General features: G+C 49.1%; 2 non-coding genes and 2 pseudogenes across 2 annotated transcripts; all 4 read left to right on the top strand.

Moving 5' to 3' along the window:
• LOC131738387 (U2 spliceosomal RNA) lies at positions 1 to 170 on the top strand (annotated as a pseudogene).
• A 599-nt stretch (positions 171 to 769) lies between these two features.
• On the top strand, positions 770 to 960 carry LOC131738464 (U2 spliceosomal RNA). The gene has a single exon (XR_009329980.1). It is a non-coding gene; the product is annotated as a U2 spliceosomal RNA (small nuclear RNA).
• Positions 961 to 8,004: 7,044 nt separating this feature from the next.
• LOC131738386 (U2 spliceosomal RNA) lies at positions 8,005 to 8,174 on the top strand (annotated as a pseudogene).
• A 599-nt stretch (positions 8,175 to 8,773) lies between these two features.
• LOC131738453 (U2 spliceosomal RNA) lies at positions 8,774 to 8,964 on the top strand. The gene has a single exon (XR_009329975.1). It is a non-coding gene; the product is annotated as a U2 spliceosomal RNA (small nuclear RNA).
• The last annotated feature ends 402 nt before the right edge of the window (positions 8,965 to 9,366 follow it).

Genomic DNA, 9,366 nt, shown 5'->3' with positions numbered 1-9,366 from the left:
ATCTCAATAAAAGAGTATCTGTTCTTATCAGTTTAATATCTGATACGTCCCCTATCAGGGGACCATATATTAAATTGATTTTTGGAATCGGGAGATGGAACAGGGGCTTGCTCCGTCCACTCCACGCATCGGCCCGGTATTGCAGTACCTCCGGGAACGGTGCACACCTTTCTCTAACGTTGGTCAAAGTCAGATCTGGATCTCTCCTGTGAGCATTTTGTCTACCCCTGCTGGAGGGAGAGTGCCAGTGTTGATGCAAGTTTTCCCGCCGTTTTACTTCTTTTTTTTTTCTTTCTCTCTTTCTTTCTTTCTCTCTTTCTTTCTCTCTTTCTCTCTTTCTTTCTCTCTTTCTTTCTTGCTGTCTTTCTTTCTTTTATTCACATGTGGTGATGATGTAGACAGCAGCAGGTTGTTTCCTGGGAGCATGCAGCTAACCAGACAAGTGTGGTGGAACATGTCCCTATGCCAGGACCTTCTTAGCAAGCCAGCCAGCCAGCGAGGCACAGTTGTAGTTACCCAAGGCACCTTGCACAGCATAGCAGCTTGGCATGACTATTTGTAAAACGCACTCCGCCAGTTTATGTTTTGTTTTTGGTGTTATGTGTGTGTTTTTGCTTTGTTTTGTTTTCTCCTGCTTAAATTGCACATTTCCCCTCTGGAAGCAGCAGCCCGTGTTTTGGGGGTCTGCTTGTGCTTGAAATTTTGCACCCACCTTTGAATCCCCCTGTGCCGTCCGGGCTGGGGGGCCCCGGGCAAGGGCCAAGTCGCCATCGCTTCTCGGCCTTTTGGCTAAGATCAAGTGTAGTATCTGTTCTTATCAGTTTAATATCTGATACGTCCCCTATCAGGGGACCATATATTAAATTGATTTTTGGAATCGGGAGATGGAACAGGGGCTTGCTCCGTCCACTCCACGCATCGGCCCGGTATTGCAGTACCTCCGGGAACGGTGCACACCTTTCTCTAACGTTGGTCAAAGTCAGATCTGGATCTCTCCTGTGAGCATTTTGTCTACCCCTGCTGGAGGGAGAGTGCCAGTGTTGATGCAAGTTTTCCCGCCGTTTTACTTCTTTTTTTTCTTTCTCTCTTTCTTTCTTTCTCTTTCTTTCTTGCTGTCTTTCTTTCTTTTATTCACATGTGATGATGATGTAGACAGCAGCAGTTTGTTTCCTGGGAGCATGCAGCTAACCAGACAAGTGTGGTGGAACATGTCCCTATGCCAGGTCCTTCTTAGCCAGCCATATACTCTGGCTTCTCTTCAGTTCGAATAAATCTTTCTAAGACTAAGGCTTAGAGGGTAGTGGCATTGCCCGCTCCCTCCGAGGGTCTGTGAGAGGTTTGTTCGGGTGAGGAGGAACAGAATTTTTTTTATTTTTGACTGGCTTTCTTCAGCTCGGCAACTTTTTGGAAGACTAATGCTCAGTCTGGTTTTGGCTTGCCCAATCCAGGACGAGGGTCTTTCAAGATTTTGTTGACTGTTGAGAGCAGTTTTTTCTTTTTCAGGCGGTTCCCGTTTTTTTCTTTTTCAGGCGGTTCCGGCTTTTCCAGACGTTCCTGGAGTTAGAGAGAAGGAGGACCTACCATCCAGACGACCTTTGAGGACCCTTTGATGACCTAGACGACCTCATCCCCAGCCCTTGATTGTAATCGAGATCCAGACCGAGAGAGCAGCAGGCGCCCAGCAGAGGGCGCCATCTGGGAGGAGCAGAGGGCGGCCCCGGACCCCGAGGAGGCGTCACAGCCACGATTCTTCCTACGTGGTCTCGGTGCCAAGCAGCGCCCCCTACTCCGCCAGGGAAGGACACCGTTCACCTGGGGAGGGGGTCCCTCTTGAGAGGCGACCATCTCCTCAGGGACTAAAGTAATAGTTCCTTCAACTGCCCAGATTTGCTGCTTACGTTGTCTCTTTTCCGTAGAGAGAGACAACCCGGACGTCCAGAGGCTTCTCCCACCCCAATCGGAGGAGCCAGCTGAAGGATGGCGTTCTGGCCAACCCAGGAAACCAGGAGGCACAATGCGGTGCGCTTCACAAGAAACAAGCAAGATGAAACGGAACCAGGACTGACGAGACTGGAGTTCAGCCGGACCATTCTTCAGAGGGGTATGGGTTTTTCCCCTTCTGACTTGAATTGTTTGGTGAAATTGCCAGGGCTTAAGGAAGTGTTTGAGGTCAGTTTTAGGAACCCCCAAAAGTTACAAGAAATGTGGTCCTTTTGGGGGGAGAATAAATATCTCGCTCCATACAAAGAATTTTGTGTGGATGCACTGACAGACAGAGAAATGAAAGTTGTTACTGTCCAATTTTTCAATGAGGCTGTTAGCGACTATGATATTACAACATGGCTTAACCGCTATGGGAGGGTGTCATCAGAAGGGAGGAAAATTACAGACGAAGATGGGGTTTGGACAGGAGCCAGAAAGTGGCTGGTACGCCTTAATGTTGATCCATCGGGCATTGGAGGCGTCCGCCACATTCCAAACTCCATAGTGTTAGGGCCCAACAGAGGGCTGGTATTCTATAATGGGATGCCAAAACTCTGCAGGAAATGTGGGGAATTAGGACACCTGACGGCCGCGTGTACTGTAGTCAAGTGCAGGAACTGCGGCGCCCCCCACGAGACCAGCCACTGCAGAGAAGAGAGGCAGTGCAATTTGTGTGGAAAGAAGGGGCACCTGTTTAAGGACTGCCCCTCTTCCTATGCCAACATGGCCAGAGCCAGCAAGGCAAACATGAACAAGCCTAGGCCTGAGCAGGAAGAGGGAGCAAGTAACAAAGATCAGTCCACATCACCACCAACAGTATCCAAGACCCAGACTCCAGCACCACCATCATCACCAGCACCCCCTCACCCCCCCGCCCCCGAGACATGTCCCGTTTTACGAGGACCCCTTCCCCCAGCCCAGAGAGAGAGTACAACAGCCACTCCACTAGCTCCTCCAGTAGCTCCTCTGATGCAGAACACGAGTCAGGGAGGGAGCCCGGACCCAGCAGCGGCCCCCCCCTGAGTAGGGCCCTCTCAGCGCCAGCACTCCCCCTCGGCTCTCGTTATGACGCCATAAGGATTGAGTCCGTGGGGGAGGAAAGCGAAAGCGACAGTGAAAGTGAGAGTGAGAAGGAGGGGAAGGGAGTGAAGAACCAGCAGAGGGTGGGGAAAAGAAAGGGTAGAGACGAGGGGGGGAAAAGAAAGAAGATCAGGATCAAAGACAGCAAGTTGCAGGTGGCCCCCATAGATCCAAAACCAGCTAATGTCCACACAAAGTCCCCAGTCTTGCCCTCGCAGGCAGAGACGGAGGCGAGTGGGACGGCTACACTGCCGCCTAGTGGGCAGGTAGCAGCCAGCCAGGGCATCCCCAGCCAGCCTTCCCAGTCGTTGGCACAAACCCTAGCACACCTCGCAGAAGAGGTGTTCACTAATGCACCGAGGGAGAGGTCGGGGTCAACACCTTCCCTGACCAGCAGTACCTCGGTAGCAATGACCCTCTTCAAGCGAAGGGCCTCCCTTCAAAGCATCCTTGACCCCCTCCCTTGTATGGGCAAAACCAGGGGCCCCCTAGAGGTCCTCCTAGATACAGCACTGGAGGACATGGGAATACCCCTGGACGCGGTAAGCCAGAAGTCTGCTAACAGCTCCAATTCAACAGACGGTAACAGCCAAAGAATGCTGTCTGTCATAACCCCCCCCCAGGACAAAGCTGACCCACACGTTCCGAGGGGCCCTGAGCAAGTTCCACCAGACTTACCTTGTGGGGAGTTGAATAGCCCCAACAACTCCACGTACTGTGCATATAAAGACGGTGCCTTCTTGGACGAGGCAGCAGTGAGTACCTTCTCAGGGGTGATGGGAGTTGCAAATAAGCCCAAGCCCCCTCGAAGCAAGCGTAGAGCTAAGAGTAGGAAGAGTGTCCCGACCTCCCAATCATAGTCGCTATGGGGTGGACGCAGCGACTCCTTTTCTTGTTAGCTACCCTGATGGCCCTGATATGTGTGTCTGTTAATGTCAGGAGCATCAGGGAGACACAAAAAAGATTTGATGTACTAAACTATCTAGCTAACTTGAAAGCAGATCTCATCTTTCTGCAGGAGTGTGGTATTTCGTCGAGCCCTGATTATAGGGACCTGAAGGAGAGTTGGACCCTGGGGGACTCCTTCTGGTCGGGCTCCAACATAGCCAGAGCCGACGGAGTAGGTATCCTGTTTAAAAACCCATTTATTACCTCCCGCAGCAGCAGGGAGGTAGAACCTGGTAGAATTCTGAGCGTGGATGTGACATACAACAACACTCCCCTCAGACTGGTCAATGTCTACGCACCCACTAACCAAAACGAAAGAGTTCAATTTTTTCCACAGCTGCGTCCACTCCTGCTGGGGAACGTACCCGTCATCGTGTCAGGTGACTTCAATTGTGCTCTGAGGGACGTAGACCGGAGCAGGCCACGCAACGACCGCTCTAGTAGAGTTGTGTCCTCCGTAATATCTGATTTCTCCCTGTGTGATGCAGGTAAGGACCTGGTGCCTCCCTTTACCTGGGTGAGCTCATCTGGGACCTCCTTCTCCCGTATAGATCTCGTCCTGCATACCAGCTCCCTTACGAAGACGGCAGTAGACACCCAGGCCGTCTTCTTCTCTGACCATAGGCTCCTGCAGGTAACATTGCAGGTCCCTCAGACCTCCCAGATGGGGTCAGGGGTTTGGAAATTAAACACCTCCTTACTCGATGACCCCTCCATAGCTGCAGCCTATAAGAGCAGGCTTGTTGAGTGGACCACTTTGCGTGACCTATTCAACTCCCCTATAGAGTGGTGGGAGATGGTCAAAATCAGAACTAAGGGTTATTTCATAGCAGCAGGCAAGAGGAAAGCAAAAGAAAGGAGGGCCAAATATAAACACCTGAATGCTGCCCTCCAGCATCTGAGCCTGCTTCAGCTTCGGGGGTTCCCTGTAAGCGACGAGATAGCCCAGACCAAGCTAGATCTTTCAGTGCTTTGTAGGGAGGAACAACGAAAGGTCATGCACAATGCAAAAGTGCAAAAAATGGAGGAAGACGAAAAGTGTACTCGCTTCTTCTTCCAGAAAACGAGGGAGAAGCGGCACTTGATGTCCTCCATGCTCGACAGCAGGGGGAGGATAGTAGAGGATAGTGAGGGAGTGAAAAAAGTGGTAGAGAACTTCTATAGGGACCTATATAACATCAAAGCTACAGATGACACCCTGATAGAGTGGTTCCTGAGCCAGTTGGAGCCTGACTCAGTGCGGGACGACGAGGAGGAGGAGAAGGACCCAGAACTCACGCTGGAGGAGCTCACCCAGGCGGTTAAGACCATGAACACCGGTAAGACGCCAGGTCCAGATGGCATCCCGGGTGAGTATTACCATCTTTTTTGGGACATGCTAAAAGTCCATTTAGCGGAGGTCTACAGAGCGGTCTACAGGGAGAAGCGGTTGGGCCCTTCTATGCGGGAGAGTGTAATTACTCTCCTTCATAAGAAAGGGGAAGTTAAAGATCTACGGAATTGGCGCCCAATCAGCCTCCTTTGCGTGGATTACAAGATACTAGCCAAAGCTCTGATGCTCCGGCTACAAGTACACCTCCCTTTGGTCATTGGCCCCGACCAGGCTTGTGGCGTCCCAGGGAGGTCCATCACGGATATTTTAATGTTAACAAGGGACATTCTGGCTTATTCTAGAGAACGGAACCATCCCCTCTGCCTGTTCAACCTTGACCAGGAGAAGGCGTTCGATAGGGTAAGCCATGAATATATGTACAAAGTGATGGACCAGATGAAATTCGCTCCTGGACTTAGGGAGTGGGTTAAAACCATATATACAAACATTAGTACCCGAGTCTTGGTGAACAGGCACCTGACTGGTAAAATATCTATCCAGTCAGGGGTCAGACAGGGTTGCCCACTATCCCCACTGCTATATGTCGTGTGCATTGAACCCCTCCTGCAGGCAATTCGTAGGGATACCAATATAACTGGTTTCCAGCTGCCTGGATCCAACGGGGTCCAGGTCAAAACAACAGCATATATGGACGATGTGTCACTCATTTGCACCAACACATCGTCGGTACCTCGGATTAGTAATATCCTTGAGAAGTACTGCACGGCGACCGGGGCAGTGATTAATAAGTCCAAGAGCGAAGTCTACGTGTCTAAAAATTGGCAGGTAGATAGGGAACTGTCGGACATGTACTCTGTCAAAAAGGACAAAATCAAGATTCTGGGCCTCATTTTCGAGAACAATAGCTCGGGGGCCCAGAGCTGGACGGCGGCCATTAACCAGGTCCGTAAAAAGATTGGCGGATGGAGCACAAGATCCTTAACAATGACGGGTAGAGTATTAATAACCAAGTCTATACTGTTCCCCATCCTCTCTTATGTAGGAAAAATCTTTCCCCCAGACAGGACCACCAAAAAAGTGGTGGACCGCATTATCCACCGCTTTATCTGGGGCAGCAAGATGGAGAGGGTAAAGCGAGCCACCCTGAGTAAAGCCGACAAGAAGGGAGGTAAGGGGGTCCCGGACGTTGTGCAGCTCACCCGAGTGCAGGGGCTCACGCAAACTATCAAGAACATCCAGGCCCTGGACAGGAAGGTATGTTACATGAATCGTTTCTATTTTGCCACCTGTCTCAGGGCCTTGGGCCTCTGCACTATTGATAACACCGTGCCGTACTCCTGGGACCCCCCATTGTATTATAGAACCTTAAGGGACACTATATATAAATTGGGCTTAGATAAAGCAAAATTGGCCTCCTGGGAATACAAGGCTGTAACTAAATATCTTGCCGGTTCCCAGGAAATTGAAAAAGTAGCTACTTTCTCCCTCACCCAAAGCCAAAAAATCTGGGAGAATGTGTCTCACAGCTGCCTCAGTAATGTCCAGAAGGATATAGCATGGAACACCGTCCACAGTGCACTCCCCACTCGAGCGTTCATGTTCAGGAGGGGACTAGCCCAAGTAGAAACATGCCCCTATGCAAAGTGCCGCAAGAGAGAAACACCAGCCCATATCTTCTGGGAGTGTGATGTGGCTGGCAGTGTCTGGCTCTCTGTCTCTGTCTTCCTAAACAGGTTTGCTGACACGGCCAAGATGACCGCTGAGACTGTGCTCTATGGGCCTGCGGGAGGAATCGATACCAGCACAGCTAAGTGCGTTTGGCGTGTCATCAATGTTGTCAAGCAGATCCTGTGGGAAGGCCGTAACGTCTGTGTCTATCACAAGCAGGAGCTAGACACTATCACCACGACCAGAAGGGCACAAACTCTTATCAAGGACTTTGTAATTCTGGACATCCGGACCCTCGGGAAGGACAAGGCCTGCGCGGAGTGGAGGATCGCCGGACTTCAGGACGTGAAGATGGAATAAAGGAAAAAACTGGAACCGCTAGCTCCTAGGAGCGGGACTACGGGGCACCGCTAAGCCTTTTATTTATTTTGTCATGCCAGCATTCCGCCCTTTTTAGCTGGCATGACCGTTTTTTCAACGGTGCCCTGGTTTTATGTAGTCTTTTTGTTTCAGTTTTATGGACTTTTATTTGATTTACGTTGAATGTTTTATTTGATTTTGTTTTGTTTTGTTTTATGTATCTTTAAGATTTTTAATGTAAACTATTAAAAGTTACATTTTAAGTGTTTTAAAATTTTAGAATTTTAACTCACTGTTCTATACACTGTCCCTTTTCCCCTGTCCCTGTTTTAGATCTAGGTTTATGTTCACTTTTGAACTTTTTTAGAGAGCACTCCCCGGCCCTCACAAGCACTGGTTTTTTATAGATGGTTCTTTTTTTCCAGTCACTTTTAAAACAGCACAGGTTTTTTTCATGTTGATTTTAATCTGTGTCTGTTTTAACCATGTACAAAGCACAATTGTCTTGGTGTTTTTAAATGTATTTTAAATGCTTTTAAAACAAAATGTATGTCTGTATGCATGAATGTCATCTTTAAAAGAAATGTAAAATGAATGAAAAAACGAATGGGTGTAAATGTAAAAAATGTAAAATCTCAATAAAAGAGTATCTGTTCTTATCAGTTTAATATCTGATACGTCCCCTATCAGGGGACCATATATTAAATTGATTTTTGGAATCGGGAGATGGAACAGGGGCTTGCTCCGTCCACTCCACGCATCGGCCCGGTATTGCAGTACCTCCGGGAACGGTGCACACCTTTCTCTAACGTTGGTCAAAGTCAGATCTGGATCTCTCCTGTGAGCATTTTGTCTACCCCTGCTGGAGGGAGAGTGCCAGTGTTGATGCAAGTTTTCCCGCCGTTTTACTTCTTTTTTTTTTCTTTCTCTCTTTCTTTCTTTCTCTCTTTCTTTCTCTCTTTCTCTCTTTCTTTCTCTCTTTCTTTCTTGCTGTCTTTCTTTCTTTTATTCACATGTGGTGATGATGTAGACAGCAGCAGGTTGTTTCCTGGGAGCATGCAGCTAACCAGACAAGTGTGGTGGAACATGTCCCTATGCCAGGACCTTCTTAGCAAGCCAGCCAGCCAGCGAGGCACAGTTGTAGTTACCCAAGGCACCTTGCACAGCATAGCAGCTTGGCATGACTATTTGTAAAACGCACTCCGCCAGTTTATGTTTTGTTTTTGGTGTTATGTGTGTGTTTTTGCTTTGTTTTGTTTTCTCCTGCTTAAATTGCACATTTCCCCTCTGGAAGCAGCAGCCCGTGTTTTGGGGGTCTGCTTGTGCTTGAAATTTTGCACCCACCTTTGAATCCCCCTGTGCCGTCCGGGCTGGGGGGCCCCGGGCAAGGGCCAAGTCGCCATCGCTTCTCGGCCTTTTGGCTAAGATCAAGTGTAGTATCTGTTCTTATCAGTTTAATATCTGATACGTCCCCTATCAGGGGACCATATATTAAATTGATTTTTGGAATCGGGAGATGGAACAGGGGCTTGCTCCGTCCACTCCACGCATCGGCCCGGTATTGCAGTACCTCCGGGAACGGTGCACACCTTTCTCTAACGTTGGTCAAAGTCAGATCTGGATCTCTCCTGTGAGCATTTTGTCTACCCCTGCTGGAGGGAGAGTGCCAGTGTTGATGCAAGTTTTCCCGCCGTTTTACTTCTTTTTTTTTTCTTTCTCTCTCTCTTTCTTTCTTTCTCTCTTTCTTTCTCTCTTTCTCTCTTTCTTTCTCTCTTTCTTTCTTGCTGTCTTTCTTTCTTTTATTCACATGTGGTGATGATGTAGACAGCAGCAGTTTGTTTCCTGGGAGCATGCAGCTAACCAGACAAGTGTGGTGGAACATGTCCCTATGCCAGGACCTTCTTAGCAAGCCAGCCAGCCAGCGAGGCACAGTTGTAGTTACCCAAGGCACCTTGCACAGCATAGCAGCTTGGCATGACTATTTGTAAGACGCA

This window comes from Acipenser ruthenus, chromosome 10 (assembly GCF_902713425.1).
Source record: "Acipenser ruthenus chromosome 10, fAciRut3.2 maternal haplotype, whole genome shotgun sequence".
In the NCBI taxonomy this organism is placed as follows: Eukaryota; Metazoa; Chordata; class Actinopteri; order Acipenseriformes; family Acipenseridae; genus Acipenser; species Acipenser ruthenus.
This window is presented reverse-complemented; position numbering and strand designations above follow the sequence as displayed.